The 22,718-nt window shown below is 40.5% G+C and overlaps 1 long non-coding RNA gene across 3 annotated transcripts in view; it reads left to right on the top strand.

Moving 5' to 3' along the window:
* Positions 1-22,718, top strand: part of LOC131410272 (uncharacterized) — a 220,920-nt gene that overhangs the window by 192,022 nt on the left and 6,180 nt on the right. The window contains exons 1-2 of one of the 3 annotated variants that reach the window (XR_009221206.1): positions 6,189-6,404; positions 21,822-22,704. This is a non-coding gene — a long non-coding RNA (uncharacterized LOC131410272). Of the gene's footprint in view, positions 1-6,188; positions 6,405-20,859; positions 22,705-22,718 lie in introns of those variants that run through there. The other 2 variants (XR_009221207.1, XR_009221205.1) reach the window with 2 other exon arrangements.

The following is a 22,718-nucleotide window of genomic DNA, read 5'->3' as shown; positions in this document are numbered from 1 at the left end:
GCAATGGACATGGGGGTGCAGATATCTTTTCAAGTTAGTGTTTTCATTTCCTTTAGATAAATACCCAGCTGTGTTATTGCTGGATCTAAGCATAGTTCTATATACACACTGATTCAATGCTTACCACCAGTCCTTTTCAAGGTGATTTATTTCTGTTCACTTTTGTTTTTGTTGTTCTTATTTTATCTTTATTTTAATTTTTGTTTATTACAGTAACATTGGTTTATAACATTGTATAAATTTCAGGTGTACATCATTATACTTCTATTTCTGCATAGATTACATCATGTTCACCACTCAAATACCAATTACAACCCATCACCACACACATGTGCCAAATTATCCCTTTCGCCATCCTCCCTCCCTGCTTCCCCTCTGGTAACCACCAATCCAATCTCTGTCTCTATGTGTTTGTTTACTGTTGTTATTATCTACTACTTAATGAAGGAAATCATACGGTATTTGACCTTCTCCCTCTGACTTATTTCACTTTGCATAATACCCTCCTTGTCCATCCATGTTGTCACAAATGGCTGGATTTCATCGTTTCTTATGGCTGAGTAGTATTCCATTGTGTATATATACCACAGCTTCTTTATCCATTCGTCCCCTGATGGGCACTTAGGTTGCTTCCAAGTCTTGGCTATTGTGAATAACGCTGCAATGAACACAGGGGTGCATGTGTCTTTATGCATTGGTGTTTTCAAGTTCTTTGGATAAATAGCCAGCAGTGGAATAGCTGAATCATATGGTAGTTCTATCCTTGATTTTTTGAGGAATCTCCATACTGTTTTCCATAGTGGCTGCACCAGTTTGCACTCCCACCAGCAGTGTATGAGAGTTCCCTTCTCTCCACATCCTCTCCAACACATGTTGTTTCCTGTCTTGTTAATTATAGCCATTCTGACGGGCGTGAGGTGATATCTCATTGTAGTTTTGATTTGCATTTCCCTGATAGTTAATGATTTTGAACATTTTTTCATGTGTCTATTGGCCATCTGTATATCTTCTTTGGAGAAATGTCTGTTCAGGTCTTTTGCCCATTTTTTAATTGGGTTGGTAGTTTTTTTGTTGCTGAGATGCATGAGTTCTTTATATATTTTGGAGATTAACTCCTTATCAGATGTATGGTTTGCAAATATCTTCTCCCAATTGTTAAGTTGTCTTTTCGTTTTGTTGATGGTTTCCTTTGCTGTGCAGAAACTTTTTAGTTTGATGTAGTCCCATTTGTTTATTTTTTCTATTGTTTCTCTTGCCTGGTCAGACATGTGCTTGAAAATATGTTGCTAAGACCGATGTCGAAGAGCGTACTGCCTATGTTTTCTTCTAGAAGTTTCATAGTTTCAGGTCTTACATTCAAGTCTTTAACCCATTTTGAGTTAATTTTTGTGTATGGTGTAAGGTAAGGGTCTACTTTCATTTTTTTTGCACGTGGCTATCCAGTTTTCCCAGCACCATTTGTTGAAGAGACTTTCTTTTCTCCATTGTATGTTCTTGGCTCCTTTGTCAAAGATTAGCTGTCCATAGATGTGTGGGTTTATTTCTGGGCTTTTGATTCTATTCCATTGATCTGTGTATCTGTTTTTGTGCCAGTACCATGCTGTTTTGGTTACTATAGCTTTGTAGTATATTTTGAAATCAGGGAGTGTGATATCTCCAGCTTTGTTCTTTTTTCTCAGGATTCCTTTACCTTTTCGGGGTCTTTTGTTGTTCCATATAAATTTTAGGATTCTTTGTCCTATTTCTGTGAAAAATGTTGTTGGAACTTTGATAGGGATTGCATTGAATCTATGGATTGCTTTAGGAAGTATGGACATCTTAACTATGTTAATTCTTCCAATCCAAGAGCATGGAATATCTTTCCATTTCTTTGTGTCTTCTTCAATTTCTTTCGGCAATGTTTTATAGTTTTCGGTGTACAGATCTTTCACCTCTTTGGTTAAGTTTATTCCTAGGTATTTTATTCTTTTTGTTGCAATTGTAAATGTGGTTGTATTCTTAATTTCTCTTTCTGCTACTTTGTTGTTAGGGTATAGAAATGCAACTGATTTTTGTATGTTGATTTTGTATCCTGCAACTTTACCATATTCGTTTATTACTTCTAACAGTTTTCTGGTGGATTCTTTAGGGTTTTCTATACATAAAATCATGTCATCTGCAAATAGTGAGAGTTTCACTTCCTTTCCAATTTGGATCTCTTTTATTTCTTTCTCTTGCCTGATTGCTCTGGCTAGGACTTCCAGTCCTACGTTAAATAAGAGTGGTGAGAGTGGGCATCCTTGTCTGGTTCCTGTTCTTAGAGGGATAGCTTTCAGTTTTTCACCATTGAGGATGATATTAGCTGTGGGTTTCTCATATATGGCCTTTATTATGTTGAGGTACTTTCCTTCTATACCCATTTTATTCAGAGTTTTTTATCATAAATGGGTGCTGTATCTTGTCAAATGCTTTCTCTGCATCTATTGAGATGATCATGTGATTTTTATTCTTCATTTTATTAGTGTGGTGTATTACATTGATTGATTTGCAAATGTTGAACCATCCCTGCATACCTGGAATAAATCCCACTTTATCATGGTGTATAATCTTTTTAAGGTATTGTTGTATGCGATTTGCTAGTATTTTGTTGAGGATTTTTGCTTCGATGTTCATCAGTGATATTGGCCTGTAATTTTCTTTTTTTGTGTTGTCCTTGTCTGGTTTTGGTATCAGGATAATGTTGGCTTTGTAGAATGAGTTAGGGAGCTTGCCCCCTCCTCAATTTTTTGGAAGAGTTTTAGAAGGATAGGTATTAAGTCTTCTTTGAATGTTTGGTAGAATTCACCAGGGAAGCCGTCTGGTCCTGGACTTTTATTTTTGGGGAGGTTTTTGATTACTGTTTCGATCTCCTTACTGGTGATTGGTCTATTCAAATTCTCTACTTCTTCTTGATCCAGTTTTGGAAGATTGTATGATTCTAAGAATTTATCCATTTCTTCCAGATTGTCGAATTGGTTGGCATATAGCTTTTCATATTATTCTCTTATAATCTTTTTTATTTCTGAGGTGTCCATTGTAACTTCTCCTCTTTCATTTTTGATTTTTACTTATTTGAGCCTTCTCTCTTTTTTTCTTGGTGAGTCTAGCTAAAGGTTTGTCAATTTTATCTTTTCAAAGAACCAGCTCTTGGTTTCATTAATTTTTTCTATTATTTTTTTAGTCTCTATTTCATTTATTTCTGCTCTGATTTTTATTATTTCCCTTCTTCTACTGATTTTGGGCTTTGTTAGTTCTTCTTTTTCCAGTTCTTTTAGGTGCATTGTTAGATTGTTTATTTGAGATTTTTCTTGTTTGTTGAGATAGGTGTGTATTGCTATAAACTTCCCTCTTAGAACCGCTTTTGCTGTATCCCATAAATTTTGGCATGTCATGTTTTCATTTTCATTCGTCTCCAGGTATTTTTTCATTTCTTCTTTGATTTCTTTGTTGACCCAGTCATTGTTCAGTAGCATTTTGTTTAATCTCCACATATTTGTGGTTTTTCTGATTTTCTTCCTGTAGTTGATTTTCAGTTTCATACCGTTGTGGTCAGAAAAGATGCTTGGTATTATTTCAGTCTTCTTAAATTTATGCAGACTTGTTTTGTGGCCTAGTATGTGATCAGTCCTGGAGAATGTTCCATGTGCATTTGAAAAGAACGTGTATTCTTCGGTTTTTGGATGGAACGCTCTGTATATACCTACTAGGTCCATCTGTTCTAGTGTGTCATTTAAGACCAATGTTTCCTTATTGATCTTCTGTTTGGGTGATCTATCCGTTGGTGTAAGTAGAGTGTTAAAGTCCCCTACTATTATTGTGTTACTGTCTATTTCTGTTTTTATGTCTGTTAATAATTGCTTTGTATATTGAGGTGCACCTACATTGGGTGCGTAGATATTTACAAGTGTTATATCCTCTTGTTGGAGTGTTCCCTTGATCATATGTAACGCCCTTCTTTGTCTCTTTTTACAGTTTTTGTTTTAAAGTCTATTTTGTCTGATATGAGTACTGCTACCCCAGCTTTCTTTTCATTGCCATTTGCATGGAGTATCTTTTTCCATCCCTTCACTTTCAGTTTGTGAGTGTCTTTAGGTCTGAAGTGTGTCTCTTGTATGCAGCATATATATGAGTCTTGTTTTTTTATCCAATCAGCCACCCTATGCCTTTTAATTGGAGCATTTAGTCCATTGACGTTTAAAGTAGCTATTGATAAGTATGTACTTACTGCCATTTTTTAACTTTTTTTTTCTCAGTGTTTTAGTAGTCCTTCTCTGTTCCTTTCTCCTTCTATACAGAATTGATGGTCTCTTTAGTTTGACCTCTGTCTGAAAGCTCTTCTCTTTAACTCCCTTCCTCCCTCATTTTATGTTTTTGATACATATCTAACTTCTTTTTTGTGCATTTGTATCCATTACCCTCTTATCATGGAAATAGATAATTTTTCCTATTTGTGGTCTTCTCTTTTCCCCTTAAATCAGTCCCTTTAACATTTTTTGTAGCACTGGTTTCTTGGTGATAAAATCCTTTAATTTTTGCTTGTCTGGGAAATTTTTGATCTCTCCTTCTATTTTGAATGATAACCTTGCTGGGTAGAATATTCTTGGCTGTAAGTTTTTTCCTTTTAGCACTTTAAATATATCATGCCATTCTCTTCTAGCCTGTATGGTTTCTGCCGAGAAGTCAACTGATAGCCTTATGGGGCTTCCTTTTGTATGTAACTTGTCTTTCTCTTGCAGCTTTTAGGATTCTCTCTTTATCTTTAATTCTGGACATTTTGATTATGATGTGTCTTGGTGTGGGCCTCTTTGGGTTTATCTTGTTTGGGGCTCTCTGTGGTTCCTGTACCTGGATGTCTGTTTCCTTCCTTAGGTTAGGGAAGTTTTCATCTATTATTTCTTGAAATAGAGTCTCTGCCCCTTTGTCTCACTCTTCTCCTTCCGGGACACCTATAACACAGATGTTAGTGCGCTTGATGTTGTCCCAGAGGTCCCTTAGACTGTCCTCACTCTTTTTAATTCTTTTCTCTTTTACCTGTTCAGCTTGGGTAATTTCTTCTAGTCTTTCGTCCAGCTCGCAGATCCGTTCTTCTGTATCCTCTACTCTGCTTTTGAGCCCCTCTAGTGAATTTTTCATTTCCAGTATTTTATTCTTCATTTCTGATTGGTGCTTTTTTATATTTTCCATTTCTTTGTTGACATTCTCACTGAGTTCATCTATTCTTCTCCCCATATCAATGAGCATCCTCAACACTCTTAGTTGAACTCTCTGTCAGGTAGGTTGCTCATTTCTGTTTCACTTAGTTATTTTCTGGGGTTTTGACCTGTTCCCTTACTTGGAATGTATTCCTTTGCCTCCTCATTTCGCCTCTTTCCCTGTGCTTGTGTCTACATAGTAGGTAGGTCAGCTACGTTTCCTGTTCTTGGATAGGTGACCTTATATAAGTGATGCCTTAGGAGGCCTGCAGTGTGCTTCCCTCAGTTCTCAATGTTCTGGGGGTGACCCCTATGTGGCTACGCATGTCCTTCTGTTGTGGCCTGTTTGCTCTCCCTGTAGGCACCCAGGGAGGCTGAGTTATGCTCCTGGTCAGCTGTTGTAATGCTCAGCTGTTTGTAGTTGTTGTGGGCCCTTCAGTCTCTTTATCAGGTATGTGGAGCCCCAGCACAGTTGGCTGCAAGTTCTAATACCACATTTGTGTTGCAGTATTTCTTTTAAGTGAGGAGGCCCCCAGTGTGGAGGTTGTTAGGCTCAGGGGCTTACAATTGCTATAAGCCTCCAGCCTTTATGTCTCTTGTCAGCTCTCTGAGGATTGCAGCTGGGTGGGGCTGGCCTCAGGCATGGGAGCACCCAATTGTTTCAGGCTGTGGAAGGTGGAGCAAACCCCCTATGTGGGTCTTTGAGAAGCACAAGTCTTCTGTAGCTGACAAGCCCTGCCGCCTACAGGTCCACACACACAGTCAACACAGTCCTGCCCCGTGTGCACACCCTGACTTCCTGAAGTGGACCCAGTCTCTCCACGGCGGGAGCCCCACACACTCCACCACCGCCCCACGCTCTCCACCTGCTCCTTGTGCAAGCCCTGCCCCACTGAATTTGGCTCAGTTGCCAGGCTGCAGAGAATCCAGTCACCAATCTATGCAGGCCCACAAGTTGCCTGAGGGCTTGTTGTTGGGTGGGGCCAGTCTCTAGGGTGGGCTGCCTGCCCTGGCTGAGCTGGATTAAATCGGTGCTCTAGCAGGTGGGGCAGACCTGGGCTAGCAGGTCCCAGAGAGAACACCAATGTTGTCTGTGTCAGCACGCCCACACCAGGCCACAACAATGGCTGCCGCCAATGTCCCAGTCCCTGGAGTGGTCTCACCTCTCACCGACATGCACTCAGGGCCTATCAGGTGAGTCTCTTTTCACCAAAGCACTATGCACCTTTCTTTCTGGTGATTTTAGGTTGCTTTCTGAAATGGGTGAGTTTGCGCGTGGGCCCTTTAGAAGCTGGTTTTAATTTCTTTGTGAACCAGCTTTTCTGGGGGTACTCCCCAATGTTTGAGTAGCAGGCAAAGTCAGATATTCTGCCACTCATCTAGGTTTTGCTGGGTCCACAAAATGCCCACAATGGGGGTGCTCCCCGGCTCAGGGCCCCTCGCCCCAGGGAATGCTGCGTACCTGTGGGCTGCTCCTGGGCAGCCGTGCAGCTGGCGGCTTGTGAAGGCAGCGTTTTTCCTCTCCAGAAGGGAATTTCTGCGCCTTCCACCTCAATTAGGATTGTCCTTTGTTGCAGGAGTTCCTCTTATCCAGTTTTCAGTTCTGTCTCAGGGGTAATTTTTCCACAAGTAATTGTAAATTGGCTGTGTCCGTGGGAGGAGGTGAGTTCAGAGTCTCCTTATGCTGCCATCTTGACTTCCCCTCTGGTTCACTTTTTAGTTGACTGGATTTTACCTCCTAGTTATGTTTTCTTAACTTTCTTCTTTCTTTCTTTTTTTTTTTTTAGGTCTCATGGAGTCATAGATTCTATTCTCTAAGTTCTTATCCACTTGAGGAGATTTTTCTTTTGCTTTTAAAGAAAAAATTGGCTGTATATAAATTTCTTGGCTCAAACTTACTTCTAAGACTATAAATATTTCACCACTGTTTCCTAGATTTGAGAAATTTTGTGGAGAAATCTTGGGTCTACTTGATTAATTACTTGCTTTATACTCTCAGATTTAAATAACATTTGTTAATTTTTAATGAAGATCAGTCACTTTGCCAGGATATATACTGCAGTTAATCATACTGTGTTCATTTTTACAGTTAAATGTTGTAAACTTACAATTTGCATATGGAAGGATTTAGTTCAAGAAAATTCATTTATTTTTCTACGATATCTTTGTACCTTTTTTCTTCTGTTCCACTTATTCTGTTCTGTCTTCGAGAACAATTATGCATGTGTTAAATTTCTCTTGTCTCTCTTCCATATCTATCACTTTTTCTAGACACATTTTCATAGATTATTCTTTTCTTTCTGATTTTCTTTAATTTTCTCAAGCCTATTTATTATGTCTCTGAAGATACATCCAGTTGTGCTTATTCCATTTTCTTCATTTCTTCTAGTGTAGTTTCCATCTCTGAAATATTTTTATTTTCCTCCTCCATCTGTTTCCTGAGCTGTGATTACTTACTTAGCATACTCTTCTGTAATCTAACAAGCTCTTCTTTGAACTCTTTTTTTCTTTGGGCTTCCCCTGCCCATCCCTGAATAATTTTGCCTGTTTTTCCTATGCGACCAAGGAGAACTACCTGTCTCTTATCTTCATCTTTTTCCTTTCCCCTATTTATTCCTCGTTTTTGCATAGGACCAAATATTTACTGACAAATTGACGTGATTATGTGTGTGTGTCAGAACTGGAATTAGGGTGAGGTCAGGTGCCCGGAGTGCAAAATTTAAGGAGGCAACTCAGTTTCAGGGTCTCCCTGGGCTCCTTGCTTGCCTCACCTTACTCCTGGCCCTGGTATGTGTGTGTGTGCATGTGTGTGTGCGTGTATATGTGTGTGGAGAAGGGGTGACAGTGAGGTGGTAGCAGTGGTGGAGTGAACCATGGATATCCATTACCCCCGTACAGTTTCTTGTCTTGAAAACTTTCTCCCTGCCAGAAGTGTTTTTCAGTATACAGAAGATAGTACAGCTAACAGTAAAGTCATTTGGATCACAGGCTCACTGTTCTCTCCTCGTAACTGCTTCCTCTCCTCCCTCCACTGTGCTTCTGGCTATTTCCCTTGGATAAGAGGGTGGATCATCTCATAGAAAAGGCAAGATGTCATGCTTTTTCCTTGAGCTCCCTCTTCTCTCTTGTTTTGTGATGTTGCACTATGACTGTTCAGGAATATTCCCGGCTTCTCTCATGATCTGTCCTCATGCCAAGAACTCGTAGTTTCAGTTCAAAGATTATTGACTGTGCCTCTCACTTCTCGTAGGGTATGTTTCCATCCTGCCTGATATCTGAGGAGCTGTGCTCCGATGCAGGTACCTGACTCAGGCCAGATTGCACGGTGCGTGGCAGGTGGGCCTCAGGGAGTGTGGTTTGTGGTTGTGACAGTTCCTGTGTTTTGCGAAAGGGGAAGATTTTCCTCTATATTTTTAGATATTTTTGGTTGTCTTTTGTGGTTTTTTTTTAGGTGGCAAGCTGAGCAAAAATGCTTTCATGCTATATTCAGCAAATGATAGCATATTCCAGGCACATAGCAGATGCATGATTATTACTAATTAATTGCAGGTATAAGATCTGGGTAGAATTTTAAAGGAGATGAGGAGGGTTCACAGGGGGCACTGTTGCTGTCAAGGCTGTGACTTTCACAAGGTACAAATTCTCGCCTTTTCTATAGCCTTCAAGCCGAAATCTTTAGGGATTTTGATTAAGAAGAGAGAGAGATTTCTCTTAGCTTTTCATTTTTTCTGCTAAAAAGAAGCTGGATTACGGAGGACCTTTTACAAGTCTAGGGCTGAAGATCCCAACTACAGGTAGTGCACAGCATTGCCATTTCTGGACAGAGATTAGCTGTGGTGATTCACCAGGAGAGACATTCACTTCATGGTTTGCTCACAGCAGACACAGGGTCTCCTTGGATCCAGACTGGTGCTTGTCTGGGACTTTCCCAGCTTCCTCCTTGGACCAGCTGGTCTCGTTACTTAATCTAAATAATGTTTGGTGTTAGCAAAATACATTACAAATAACTTAATTTATATGTTTTAATCAGAAGAAGAAGGCAACAAATTATTATACTTTCAAAAGACAATAATATTTAGGAAAAATGTCTTTTCTGAAAGTTGATTATTGTGTTTTTATGGGTCCCACGTTAGAGTTAGATCAGAATGATCTTTCAAGGGTGTTGGGAATTGACTGGTAGGCGTTTTCGAGACTGATTGTAGCAACTCCTTTTCTGAGCCTCGTAAGAGAAGGTTAAATAGGAAGAAGTTTTGCCTGGTTTGAAATCATTACTGTCTGGAAGAATGTGAATTTTCAGACAACTGCTTGAGGTTCTTTCCAAATCTATGATTCTATGATAAGTCTTCTTAAGTTTTCCAATTTATAGCAAAATAGAGAACAGAAGAATTATTGTAAATAATTTTTTGTAATATTTTTGGTGATCTTAGACTGAATCCTTTTTTATTTTAACAATTAGTTTGACATACTAAGCATAAAAATTCTTTTTTTTAAATTAAAGACCTTTGTCTCACTTATAAAACATACGATGAACGATGTTCATGTGATCTCAGATAATTCTGTCATGTCAATAAATACTTTTTCTTTTATGTTTGGGTATCCTGGAATAAGCTACCCTTAAATCTTCATCTAGTATTACAACATTTTAAGGGTCAGCACATTATTGAGATTATCATGTTGCTTTATTTGATATTTTCCATTTCTTTTCTTTCTTTTGAATGCATTTAGTTTCACTGTGTATTATATCTATTCATCTTATAGTTTTCAATAGCTATAGTAACAACATCTTTGAGATTTACTACTTATTTCTTTTTTCTTAAACTACTTCTGTTTATAGCAACTTAAATATAAATTTTAATCACACACTGTTTTCCATAAGGAATCATTTCTTGTGCTTCTGAGTGGTCCCTTTGCCCGGTTCCTTGCATTTTTTTCTTTCATTCTCATCTTTTACTTCTGTCTATACTCCTACTTTGAATCAATGCTTGTTCATTTCAGAGTAGTCATACATAATTAATTGCTTTGCCACTGAAAGGATTGATCATATGACTCCCTAATTTGATATTACAATGGGCCAAGACTTTGATATAATCCAGACAGTACTATGAAACTGAGAATATTAGATCACTAATCTTGGCAAAAATTAAAGAATCATTAGTAGGAAAAAAATTAATTTTTGCATGCTCTAGTCATGTTTCTTTGATCATGGTGCTTTTTTATGGTTCTTTTTTCCCATAATCCCTTCTCAACTAGCATGAGTGTTTAGCCCAGCATAGGAGTTTCTCTCCTGGGATCCTTACCTCTTATCAAGATCAACCTCCATTCTTATTAAGAGACGAATTATGAAAGGAGCAGATTTAAATTCACTACCTGGTCATGAATACACATGGTAAAAAGAGATGTTGAGATAAAGTTATATTATAACATGTTCGTTTAAAAAAACTCATCATTATGCTCCCATGGGAATTTCTTTATTAAATTTTACTTTGGCAAATAATGGCATTCGTAAAAAAAAATCTACCTAAAGGCTTTAATCAAAAGGAAGAACCAACACACAGAATTTTATGTCGTGAAAATAATAGCTCTAAGAAGTTAACAGGAAAGCTCATTCCTTCGTGTTGACTTTGGCTGTTTGGTTTTCCAGTGTTCCCCTTGAGTCCTGTGTAAGTGCATATACACACACAAGCGCACACAGGCATAAAGCGCACACACTGATTACAATCTGGTTTATTTTAATTTCCTGATTGTTTTTGTTCATCAAAGTGTTTACTTAAAATAAGTGAGGTTTATGGCAGTCCACTCCCCTCTCATGTTGTCCTCCTCCCCAATCTTTATTTCCAGTGTAATAGGAACTCATTGTTCTTCCCAAATAGTTCAGTTGCAATTGGAAACCGTGAGGTGTTAGGTTCTCCCTGTGGCTCTGAGTAAAAGACAAATGTCTGCTACAATGGCCTACACAGCCAAAAGAAAATCACTGTTCATCACCCTTACAAAAATATAAACTCTGCTGTTCTCTCTCTAGCTTCTTTCGAACTTTCTTAAGCAAACTATCCTAAAGGGCAGAATAGCAGACTATTTAAAAGCTGATTTCTGGAGTTAGATCTGGGCTTCAATTCTGACTCAACCATTACTGTGTGACATAATAAATAATAAGTAAATAATAAGTAAATTATTTAACTTTTCTAAATCTTATTTTCCTAATCTATCAAATAGTTTCTTGTGAAATAGTGCATGAAATAACCACTATCACAGAATAAAACTTCAGTAAAATATATCTTATTATTATTGTCTTATTATAATATATATAAGGAAGACATCTTGGAGAGAGAAATACATATTTAGAATTCTGAGAAGCAGGCAAGTTTCCTCCTCCTTGCACAGAATGGACCAGGAGTCCAAAGACTGGTGTTTTGGTTGCATCTCTGACACTAACTAGGTGTCTTACCACTTAACCTTTTGGAATTTTCATCTCTTTGTTGATCAGGTTAGTTTTCCAAGAGAGCTGCCTCAATCACTCTGTTCTACTGCTCAAAAGCCTCTCCTTTGCTCATTGAATTCAAGTCCAAACTCTGTGCTTGGCATTCACAGCCCACAGCCTGCTTTCCTCGCCTGGTCTGCTAAGATGCTACTGCATGTAGCCCATACTCTGTCGTGGGTGTCACTATTCCCTGTGGACTTCCCATGCTCTTTTGTCTTGGCCTGGCCTAAATGCCAGGCCTTCTCTGCCATGCTCTCCAACGGTGAACAGCATTGCTTTGCACCCAGCTGCTGAAGGCAGAGGTCCTGATGCTCCTTTTCACATTCCCTCAGCGTCCCTCATCAATTGATCATTTGCCACCAGTCCTGTTAATTTCCCCTGACTAAAATCTTTTTATGCATTCTCTGCATTCTTTCTGTACTCCGTGCATTCAGTTGGGCCTCCTTCATATCTCGCCTAGATTATTGCAGTGGATTCTAATGCTTTTTGCCTCCCTTGTTCTCTTTAAATCTATTCTCCATCCTCCGGCAGGGTGAGATTTCTAAAATGTAGTTACGATCGTGTCACTCTCCTGCATACAATCCTTCAGTGATTTGCCATTAATTTATGGAAAACAATCAGAAACTTTTCATACCTCACTCCATACTGTAGTTATATGTGCTTTTGCTTTGTCTCTCCTCTTGATGAAAAGCTACTAGACAGTGGGGATTATGTGTTACTCAGCTTTGTATTTCCCAAAGCACCTAGCAGAGCAGTGTGAATTCTGGTAGGTGTCCATTACATACCTGTTACATGATTCTGTCAGATGGAATTAATATTATCGACTTGACCTTTTTCAAAGTAGATGTGATGATTCAAGGACGTATTATATAGAAGAGCAGTGACCAAATTAAATTGGTCCATCCTTAGCAATGATGTTTCAAAAGAAAAAAAAAAGCCTAGGGCAGTTACATATTCAAAAGTCCATCTGAAACCTTCATTCTTTCAACAGACTACTCATCTTCACATGATTGACATCGAGAGATGATGAACTGTTGCAAATCTCAAAAATAATGGCATAGCTTTAGAGATAGAATCCAAAGAAGGTAGAGATGGGACGCAGTCTCTACAGCTATCAGCAATAGCTAGGTCAGCAGGCCTTGATGAGGTCTAGGGCTCCCTACAGACAGCCAACAACATTGAATGAGCATTCCAAAGGGCTTGAGCTTCCATCCTGTTACTCAAGGGCTTTTTCTCCTTGGCCAAGATGACTTGGTAAATCCGCAATGCCAAGTGGCCAGTTGCCAGAGTTCCAATATTCTTTCTCTCTTGTCAATTCTTCCCTCCCTCTCCTAGCTGCAAGGCATGAAAAAAAGGAAATGCAATGGAATAGCTCTGTCCTGGTCCACTTGCAGCACTATTTCACCATAAAAATGGAACTCTTCACTGCTCCTCTTAAAGGGATGAAAACTTTTCTGCTCAGAATTCAGTGACTCATTCTACTTGGACACAACCACATTCTTTCTAGGGCAGAAACCCTGAATTCAAGCGCAGCTGGCCAAGTTGGAGAAAGAACTTTAAAGTTGTTTCTGGGAAATGACTTTAAGCCTTCCCACTGATGATGAGAAATAACTTTTTACTCTTTGCAAAGGGTTAGCAGCCTAAGTGTGCTAGTGAATAATAACCTTGGACCTAGCCAAAGAATGTTTGGGTGGTGTTTTGATTACCATTGAGTTTTTTTTTTTTTTTTAATTTAAGCATCTAAGTTCCTGAATTCTTATGATAAATTTAATTCTGGAGATGCATCAAGGGAGGAAGAAGTACAAACTGGAGAGAAAATAGTGGTGGGTTACCATATACTTGTACAGCAAACTGTGTTTTTGCTACACTCTTCTGTAGCTAAAGCCAGAGTGTTCAACGCTATGTGTAATTTGGGATAGCCACCATATGTGATTGCTTATTATATGGCAGGATCTAAGCTAATTGCTTAATCTGCAAAATTTTGTTTAACCCTCACATAGACCGTGTATGATGGACAAACTCTAACTGCCAAACTGAATCTACATTTGCCAGTGGGTATTTATTCAGCACCCTGGGAGAACTATTTAGGGACTAATATGAAGCTGTGATGGAGGAAGAATGCAGTATTTAATAGAATCCCAGTAAGGGAAGGGATGTTGAAGGAACAGGACTGATGCTAAACTTCCTTGGGCAGGTAATCATCTCTTCCAGCTTTTAAAAATCACAAAAATATGTTTCAAGTTTTTCTGGTCTGCATGTTTCTATAGTCTGCAGAGTCCTTTAGGATTACTTAGCACCCTGCACTCATCCAGGTTAAAGCGAACCCAGAAAGAATGAACTTAGCCTCATTATTTAACCTAAAACCTTGTGCAGTGGACCTAGAGGCTCCTAAGTGCCTACTGTGGTTTAAGGCCCCACGGGGCTGCATTTCAGTAGCTAACTAAGGCATTCTTTTGTGTATATCTTGCCAAAATCCCTAAGAGCATCTATACTGCTTGGCAATTTTCACGACAAATCCTTTTCAAGCATAAAATAAACAGGGATTTAAAAATCTTTCCTTCTGTTTCGGACAGAATTCCAGCTGTCTGCTTCTTCCTTCCCTCCAACAAAAACAAAACGAGTGACTTGTATCCATTTACAGTCCACAAAGTTTAATCTTGGTGCTCTCTTGCAGGATGGATTCCTTTTGCTGTATTTCCTATATTGGTAGCTCTTCATCTTCTGCATAATCTCGGTGTCCCTCAGTGCTTCTCCACACTCATTGCAACTCTGTTAGTTCAAGCCTTTATTCGTTTTCCTATTGTTATCATTTACTCAATTTTTTGTTCGTGTTTCCAGACTTACTCCCTTCCTACCGATCCACCGTGCTGCATAGTTACCTCTGCAAAACACACCACAAGTCTTATCTGCCTTAAACCTGCTTAAAACTGGTGATAAGTCCCTACTGTTCCCTAAAGCCTACAGGATAAATGACCAACTCCCTGGTATTGGGATTTGAGGCAGAGCTTAATTACTTACCATTCTTCCTTTCCAGATTCTGAATCAATTGTAGGTTAGACACACAAGCTGGATGGAGATGTAAATGCAGTATCTGATTTATTGCTGATGACACTGCGTTGGGGCTTGGGTCAGAGGCAGGCTAGAATATGGCTTCCTGCAAACCCTTTTATTGAACTTACTCATACAGTTCAGGAAGAGCTGCTGGGGAACTGTAGCCTCTTTCCTTTTGGTGTATGCAGGTTTGTGGGCCTGGAGATTGCCTTAGGAGTTGAGCAATCAATCATAAGCCCGTTTGCAGGGCTTGTGGAGTTTCTGGAAATAATACTTCCTTAAAATCTCAAAGGGAAGCCAGCCGATTCAATTTCTGGAAATCCAATGGGCTAGGAGCCAAGACCAGCAATCGTGCTGTGGTACGGTCCTTGAATCCCTGGTTTTGGCGTTTCTGTCTCTGGGCAGTAAGTCTTTACCCACTTGCATCGTAGTCCCTGTCCTTCAGCAGTGGGCTGGGATAATGAGGTGAGTTCATCTTCAGGGACGTCTTTTTAAAATGAGGAAATTTTAGCCTTTTTGAGGTGGGGAGCATAGAGCTAGAAGTGTTTGGTAAAGACCTGGGAAACTAGGTTTCCCCAGCTGACTAGCTCTTCCTGCATCCCAATATTATCTCCTCTCAAAACAGAAAAATCAGGGGCCGGGCCCGGTGGCACAGCAGCTAAGTGCGCGAGCTCCGCTGTGGCGGCCCGGGTTCGGATCCCGGGCGTGGACCTACGCACTGCTTGGCAAGCCATGCTGTGGCGCCGTCCCATATAAAGTGGAGGAAGATGGGCATGGATGTTAGCCCAGGGCCAGTCTTCCTCAGCAAAAAGAGGAGGATTGGCGACAGATGTTAGCTCAGGGCTAATCTTCCTCACACACACAAACACACAAAAACAGAAAAATCAGTCTCTGTGTATGGAAGTCCAAGAGGTGTCTCTGGCCTCATGCTTGGCTGCATCCAGGGGTTTAAACTACATTATGATGTTTTTCTCTCTCCTTATCTTGGCTCTTTCTTCTGGTAATCTTTAGCTTCAGACAGGGTATTTTTATAACTGCTTCTAGTACAAGAGAAAGAAAGACTTTTCTTTTCCTAGAGACCTTATCTTAAATATGCTGGAGATGGTCTGATTAGCCCACCTCGGGACGCTTGCTTCTCCCCTGACCAATTGCAGTGTCTAGAGGGATGGGTTGCTCTGAGCACCAGGTCTGGATCATATGTCATATGCCTAATTCTGGGGCACACAGGGGTAAGGGTGTGGGGATATCCCTATCTTAACCATCCTGGAAGGGTGTGGGGTTTCCTGAAGGAGGCGAGCATAACAGACAAGAAACATATGCCCACCACATGGGCCTTATCGCATTGTACCATAATTACGTGTTTACATGTCTCATTTAGCCTCCACGTGAGACTCAGAGCTACAGCACAAAGAAGATCACAATTTGTCGTTCTCACAAAGTCAGAAGGAGATGGCTAAGTCTGGGTTTCACTCTCTTAAAAAGGAAAGAAAAGAGAATCCCTAAGCACTGCAGCCTTGTGACCATGTGGCATTTCCTCTAACCACCATAGCCAGCTGGGTCAACACCCCTTCAGTCCCACTGAGAAAGGCTGCTGGCACAGCCACCTGCCCTGCTGAGCCTGGCGCCTCGCCTGCTGAAGCCTGAGGCTCAGCGTAGCCGTTGCCCGGGAGGTCTGCAGAGACGGGGCCCTGGCCAAACCACCTGCTCTGGCTTTTCAGTGCCCCACATGCTGCCAAACTTTCCCAGGCCACAGGGGTTTCTGAATATAGGATGGAGCATTCTCCATGACTCAGTGATGCACCCAGTCAAGGTGTTGCACCCCAGATTCTTTTTATAATGTCCCCTTAAAATTAAACTTCTTGCTTTGAATTAATTTTAGTTTAACAGAAATGTTGCAAAGACAGTACAGTTCCCACATGTCCTTTGCCTCACTTCTCCTCTTATTAACATAACCATGATGAATTTGTCAGAACTATGAAATTAATATTACTATTAACTAAAACACAGACTTTATTCAGATTTCAGCAGTTTTCCTACTAATACCATTGGTTTTCTTTCAGGATCCCACACTGTCTTTAATCAAATTCTTTTAATTTACTCACAGAACTAATCCTCTTACACTGAGATGCTGGTGTGTTAGATTAATTGCCCTAATGGCCCCCATTTATCACCCCTCCTTGTAACCACGCTCCTTGCAATGTGAAATTTTAGCTCCTCCTGTAAAGAGGTGATCTACTTCCCCACCATTGAATCTGGGCTGGCCTTATGACTTGCTTTGACCAATAAAATGTAGCAAATATGAAGACGTGCACATTCTGAGCCTGGGCCCCAAGAGGCCTTAGGTGCTGCTGCTCGCTTTCTTGGACCCCAGCCTCCTTCAGAAGAACAAGGTTGGGCTAGCCTGCTGGATTGAGGGGTTACATGAATCAGACAGGAGATATCCCAACTGAATACTGAGACCACACTAGGCAGCCAGGCCCCAGCTGACTGCGGATCCATGAGTGAGTCCAGCCAAGGTCAGCTAAGCCCATCCCAAAGCAGCAGGACTACCCAAATGGCCTAAAAAGGGAAGAAAGTGAAACAAATGTTTCTTATTGTGAGACACTGAGGTTTTGTGGTTGTATTTATGTAACAGTATTGTGGCAATAGATAACTGACACAGCTGGGTGGGGATAGATTCTGATATTGATCCTCTGGTGGCTCAGGTTTCACTGTTACCTGTAAGTTGAATTAAATTTGTTGAATTTTTCAAATTGTTGTTCTTCTTGGGACTGGTCTTAGATGTTTGTAACCAGGTTTAGTGAACACTTCTCATAGGATCCATTTCTCTTGATTGAATGGATTGGAACAGAAAACTCACATATGGAAAAATATTTCTCCTATAACACTGAGTAGCTCTGGGTGGTTCTCTAACTGTGGTGTCATTGGCTTGTGCATCCTGACTGAAGTTTTCGGTCACCACCATACAGTAGTCTCCCCTTATTTGTGGTTTCACTTTCTGAGGTTAACTACTGTCAGAAAATGTTACAAGGAAAATTCCAGAAATAAACAATTCATAAGTTTTACATTGTGCGCTGTTCTGAGTAGCTGATGAAATCTCGTGCCGTCCTACTCAGTCCCGCCCAGGACGTGAATCATCCCTTTGTCCAGCGTATCCACAGTGTATGCTACCTGCCCGTTAGTCACTTAATAGCCGGCTAGGTTATCAGATCAACTGTCTCGATATCACAGTGCTTGTGTTCAAGTAACCCTTATTTTACCTAATAATGGCCCTGAAGCTCGAGAGTAGTGATACTGGCAATTCAGATATGCCAAAGAGAAAGCTGTAAAGTGCTTCATTTAAGTGAAAAGGTGAAAGCTTTAGACTTAAGGAAAGAAAAAAAATTGTTTGCTGAGGTTGCTAAGATCTATGGTAAGAATGAATCCTCTATCTGTGAAATTGTGAAGAAGGAGAAGGAAATTCATGCTAGGTTTGCTGTCGCACCTCAAATATGTATGTAGGAAAAAACATAGTATATATAGGGTTGAGTACTACCCACGTTTTCGGGCATCTACTGGGGGCCTTGGAATGTAATCCCCTGCAGACAAAGGGGGTCTACTGTATGTCCTCAGATTTCTTTCTATCTAATTCCAAGGACAAGCAATGTACGCACACTTGCTCTAGGATTTTGCTGCTTTGGGTATTTCCCAAATAAGCTGTCTGTGTTGGCGGGGTTTTCTGCTGACTGCAGTAGGTTACAAGTCTGGAATTTAAATTTGATGTCTTCAGCCATCTTAGATTAAAAACTTCTTTTCTTTTCCTCTCCCAGGGTAGAAAATGGACTTTTTTTTTTTTTTATTAGTGCTTTCAAAACTGTGGAATGCTTGCTACTTTGGGGCAAAACCAGTTGCAAAGGGACAATATATCATCTAGTATAATGCCCATTAAACAGCTTTACTTTCTCAGTCTTGGAGCTAAATTCTCGTTCCCCTGGAGAGTGCTCTGGTCTTCTCCCTTAGAAGATCTCAAGCTTATCCTCGGCCCTTTCCACTCTCTTGGATTGCTCCTACCTCCTCCTGGGATGGTAGTTTTCCCAGGATTACAAAGATGCAAGTGGCAGGCCCAAGCGTTTTGCCGTTCTCCCTCCAGAGAATATCTTACCATTAACTCCCTTGCAGCAGGAGTTTCAATATCTTGTGGATCGAGAAGCAATAGAGGGAGCGGCAACATATTTCTGAGCTCTGCTCCATCGCAATTGCCTGGATGTGTCAGATGAGGAGGGGGGTCTAGATGTCAACCTCCTTATTACAGGCTTTCAGACACTCCTGTCTGCAGTCCCCTGCCTGACTTTCTGAGGAAATGGTGCCCCCAGTGCCTGAGTCTGTCTGAATTTTGTGGAATGAAGTGACTTGCTCCATGTTAGCCTCCTCCCCCTTCCCACCACAAATGGGGCACTTCTTGTTCAGCCTTCTCTGTTCTTTAACACTTTTTCATCTTCCAAACATGTGTTGAGGCCTCTTTTCACTATTGTATCCTCTTACATTCTTTTGGTCCTTGTGGGTCTATATCTGGATTTTATTCCTCCAGTCTTGTTTTAGTGGGGTTTTGCAAGAGAGTAACATCCGTGTTCTATCTGCCATGTTTAGCCTGAAGTCTTCAGACTCTTTAGGTTTTTATGAACATATATGAACTTGTTCTGCTATAGCTTCATAATTGCCTTCTTCAAGAATATTATCTTGCTTTTAAAAAAATCACATAAATTATTTTAATAGAAAAAGAGGTTGGAACTAGAGAGTTTAGAATTTTAGAGCAAAATTAATTTTTACCTATATGGATTTCAGTAACTTTTATAGTTATAAAAATAGCGACAAAACCTAAACATCACTGGGCATATCCAGCATTTGATCGTATACAGCTTTTGTTCAAGACAATGGATTTTCCTTTCTTAGCAATATCGGCACTCTCATTAACACAGAACTCATGTTCATTCGTATCGTCTTAATCACCCATTTTACTGGCTATTATGATAAACAAAGGAGGAAGTCGCACAAAGGAAGCAGCTCTGGCGCTACAGCTTCTCTTTTGTGAACCTGACGTTGGCTGTGATAGGGACAATATAATGCAAAGTCTGCTCCGCGGCATATCAAGGATATGACATTATAGTCAAATCATTCGTAAGCTTTCACACATGCAAGTATTATTTTTTTAAATATAAACTGGATCATAACACACTCACTATCTTGAACTTGCTTGTTTCTCTTTGCGTATCGTGAGCCCTTCCATGTCAGTACATACAGAACTAACTCATTCTTCTTTTCTAAAACCACCTCTCAGATGGTTTCCAAATCAAAGCAATGTTGTAATAAATACGTTTTAATATACTTATTTGCTCATTTGTTTATGCATTTCTGTAAGATATTCTTTTTCTGGAACTTGAATTCTGAGACAAAGAGCCTGCACCTGTTACATGTTAACACATAAGGCCAGACTGCCTTGCAAAAACTATTAACTCATACTTTCCAAGCAGTTGTCAGAATGACCATTTTTTCATCACCTCCCCAAAACTGTATTTATTTTGTCCTTTTAATCTTTGTCTATCTGATAAGTGAGACAGTGTTGTCTTAGTTCACAATCTGGATTATCAGTGTGAAGGTGGCTCTCTTCGCTCTACTTCCAGTCTCCAGACACAAACAGATACTTTTCTCCCATTTCTGGTAAATGGTAGAAGAGTGAAGTCAGCCCTAAGGTTCTCAACAAGTCCAGATGCTTGTTCGTGAAAGAGTGGTTGTCCTTGAGGATGGGAATGACCTGAATAGCTTATCTCTTGCACCTCCTGATTGAGTCACTCCGGCAGCATTTTAGAAATACTCCAGGTCGGGGCTCAGTTGCTCCCTCTCTGGTATCTCTCTCTCTAGTGCTCTCTGAGAAGAGTTTGAAGTCTCAGTAAGCATTGTCTCTATCTAGGGGGAGAATAATTTCTTTAGCTGCCTTTCTTGGTGCTTTAGTCCAATCTTTGGGAGCTATAGTTCCTTGCAGTAGTCACTAGAGATATATTCTGATTCTTCCTTTTTAGGCTTTTGAAAAGTATGCACTCTCCTCCCCCCACCCCCATGAGTTGTGACCATGGGGATGCTTCCTCTTTACCTAAAGCCCTTTGAGAAGGGTTTGTAGGGGAGGAAGACAATTCCTCTATCCCCTAGGTCCTTCTGGCTGGTCTAAGATTTAAACTGACATGAGACAGAATAACAGGAGAAAATCAAAGTTTGACAACGTGAATACATGGGAGAAACCCAGGAAAACCAAGTAACTCACCAAAATGGCTGAAGCCACCACCTTAATATCATCTTCAGCTAAAGACAAAAGAAGATGTTGGGGGTAGTGGATTGGGACTTTGAAGGAGAGGAAGGCAATTCACGTGGAGATTGAAAAGCAAATATTTGGTAAACAAGTGTTTGCTGGGCCATCTATAGACAACAAGACCCATGAGAGAACTTTGGTAAAAACGGCTGTAGCAAGGATCCCCCTGTCTACCACACCTAGTTTACATTATGCTATAGTTATCTTATGGTATTAGCTCCTTCCTGGAACAGGCCTGCTATCTTAAATTCTTTTAGGCAGTTAGGGGGAAGGTCAAAGTTTCCTTCAGAGTCTTCTGTTCTTGAAAATAATCAAGCCAAAGAGATACATTTTGGGGTGGCCAATTCTGATCCCCCACATGTTCTAAGGGAGAAAGAGTAGAGTAATACCTGACTCATGCCTGCGAAAGAGAAACAAACTGGCTAAAGCTGCCTGTGTCTTTGGATTAGAGTGGGGAAGTGAATTGGACACCCATTATGTATCTCTTCAAATTCTCTAGGCTTCACTTCTTATTCCAGCTATGCAGGCCTCAACCAATTTTGGGAAGTAAAAATTGACTGTACCTTACCTTGAACCTGTTGCTTCCTGTGCTGGGGCTTCTCTGAGGCTGTGGCATGGGATATAGGACCCCACTGGGCACTAATGCACATGGCTCTTGGACTTATGGGAGAGATAACACTCTGGGGACAACATTGATCAATAGGGGATGGGTGTTGCCAGATAACTTTGTCTCCGTTTCTTCCCCTAGGTGGCTGGTTCTGAGATGGATTTCATAAGACTACGTAGAAGGTTCTGCAGGAATGAATTGCCCATAGCAGTGGCCAGTGCATCTGTGGGTGTAATGACACCCCAAAGATGGCCATGTTCTTATCCCGGAATCTGTAAATATGTTATCTTTAATGGCAGAAGGGACTTTTCGGATGTGATTAAGTTAAGGATTTTGATGTGGGTAGATCGTCCTGGGTTATCTGCATGATCTAAATGTGATCACAAGAGTCTTAATAAGAAGGAGGCAATAGAGTTAGAGATAGTAGAAGGTATGAGCAAGAGGTTGGAGTGATGTGAGAAAGGGGTCATAAGTCAAGGAATACTAGCAGCCTCTAGAATCTAAAAAGTACAAGGGAATGGATTCTACTTTCAGAGGTCCAGAAGAAACCAGCCCTGCCAACACCTTGATTTTAACCCATATGACCCATTTTAGACTTCTGACCTCAGAACTACAAAATAATAAATCTACGTTGTGTTAAGACACTAAGTTTGTGGTAATATGATACAGTAGCAATAGAAAACTAATACAGCATCCCTGTTTCATTCCCTCATCCCTCACTCCTATTCCTTGGAATCACATTCCCATATTAAGTGCTCATACAGAAGTCTGTCTCAGAGTCTGCTTTTGGGGGAACCCAGGCTAAGACAGGAAGTAATTAGACTTCCACTGACAGTTTCTATTGTGTTTTTCCTGAGGATCAGATCTAGGACATGTGCAGTTGGTTCATCTTAGATTCCATCCAAGATGGCATTGGAAGGGAAAGAAGGCCTCAACTGAAAGATGCTCAAGTGTCCCCAGTGACCAGGGATGGAGGGAAAAGCTGCAAGTGGCTACCCGGAGGACACTCCCAGGTCAGAGCATTGTAAGTGAGGTACC

Source organism: Diceros bicornis, chromosome 9 (genome assembly GCF_020826845.1).
Source record: "Diceros bicornis minor isolate mBicDic1 chromosome 9, mDicBic1.mat.cur, whole genome shotgun sequence".
Lineage (NCBI taxonomy): Eukaryota > Metazoa > Chordata > Mammalia > Perissodactyla > Rhinocerotidae > Diceros > Diceros bicornis.
This window is presented reverse-complemented; position numbering and strand designations above follow the sequence as displayed.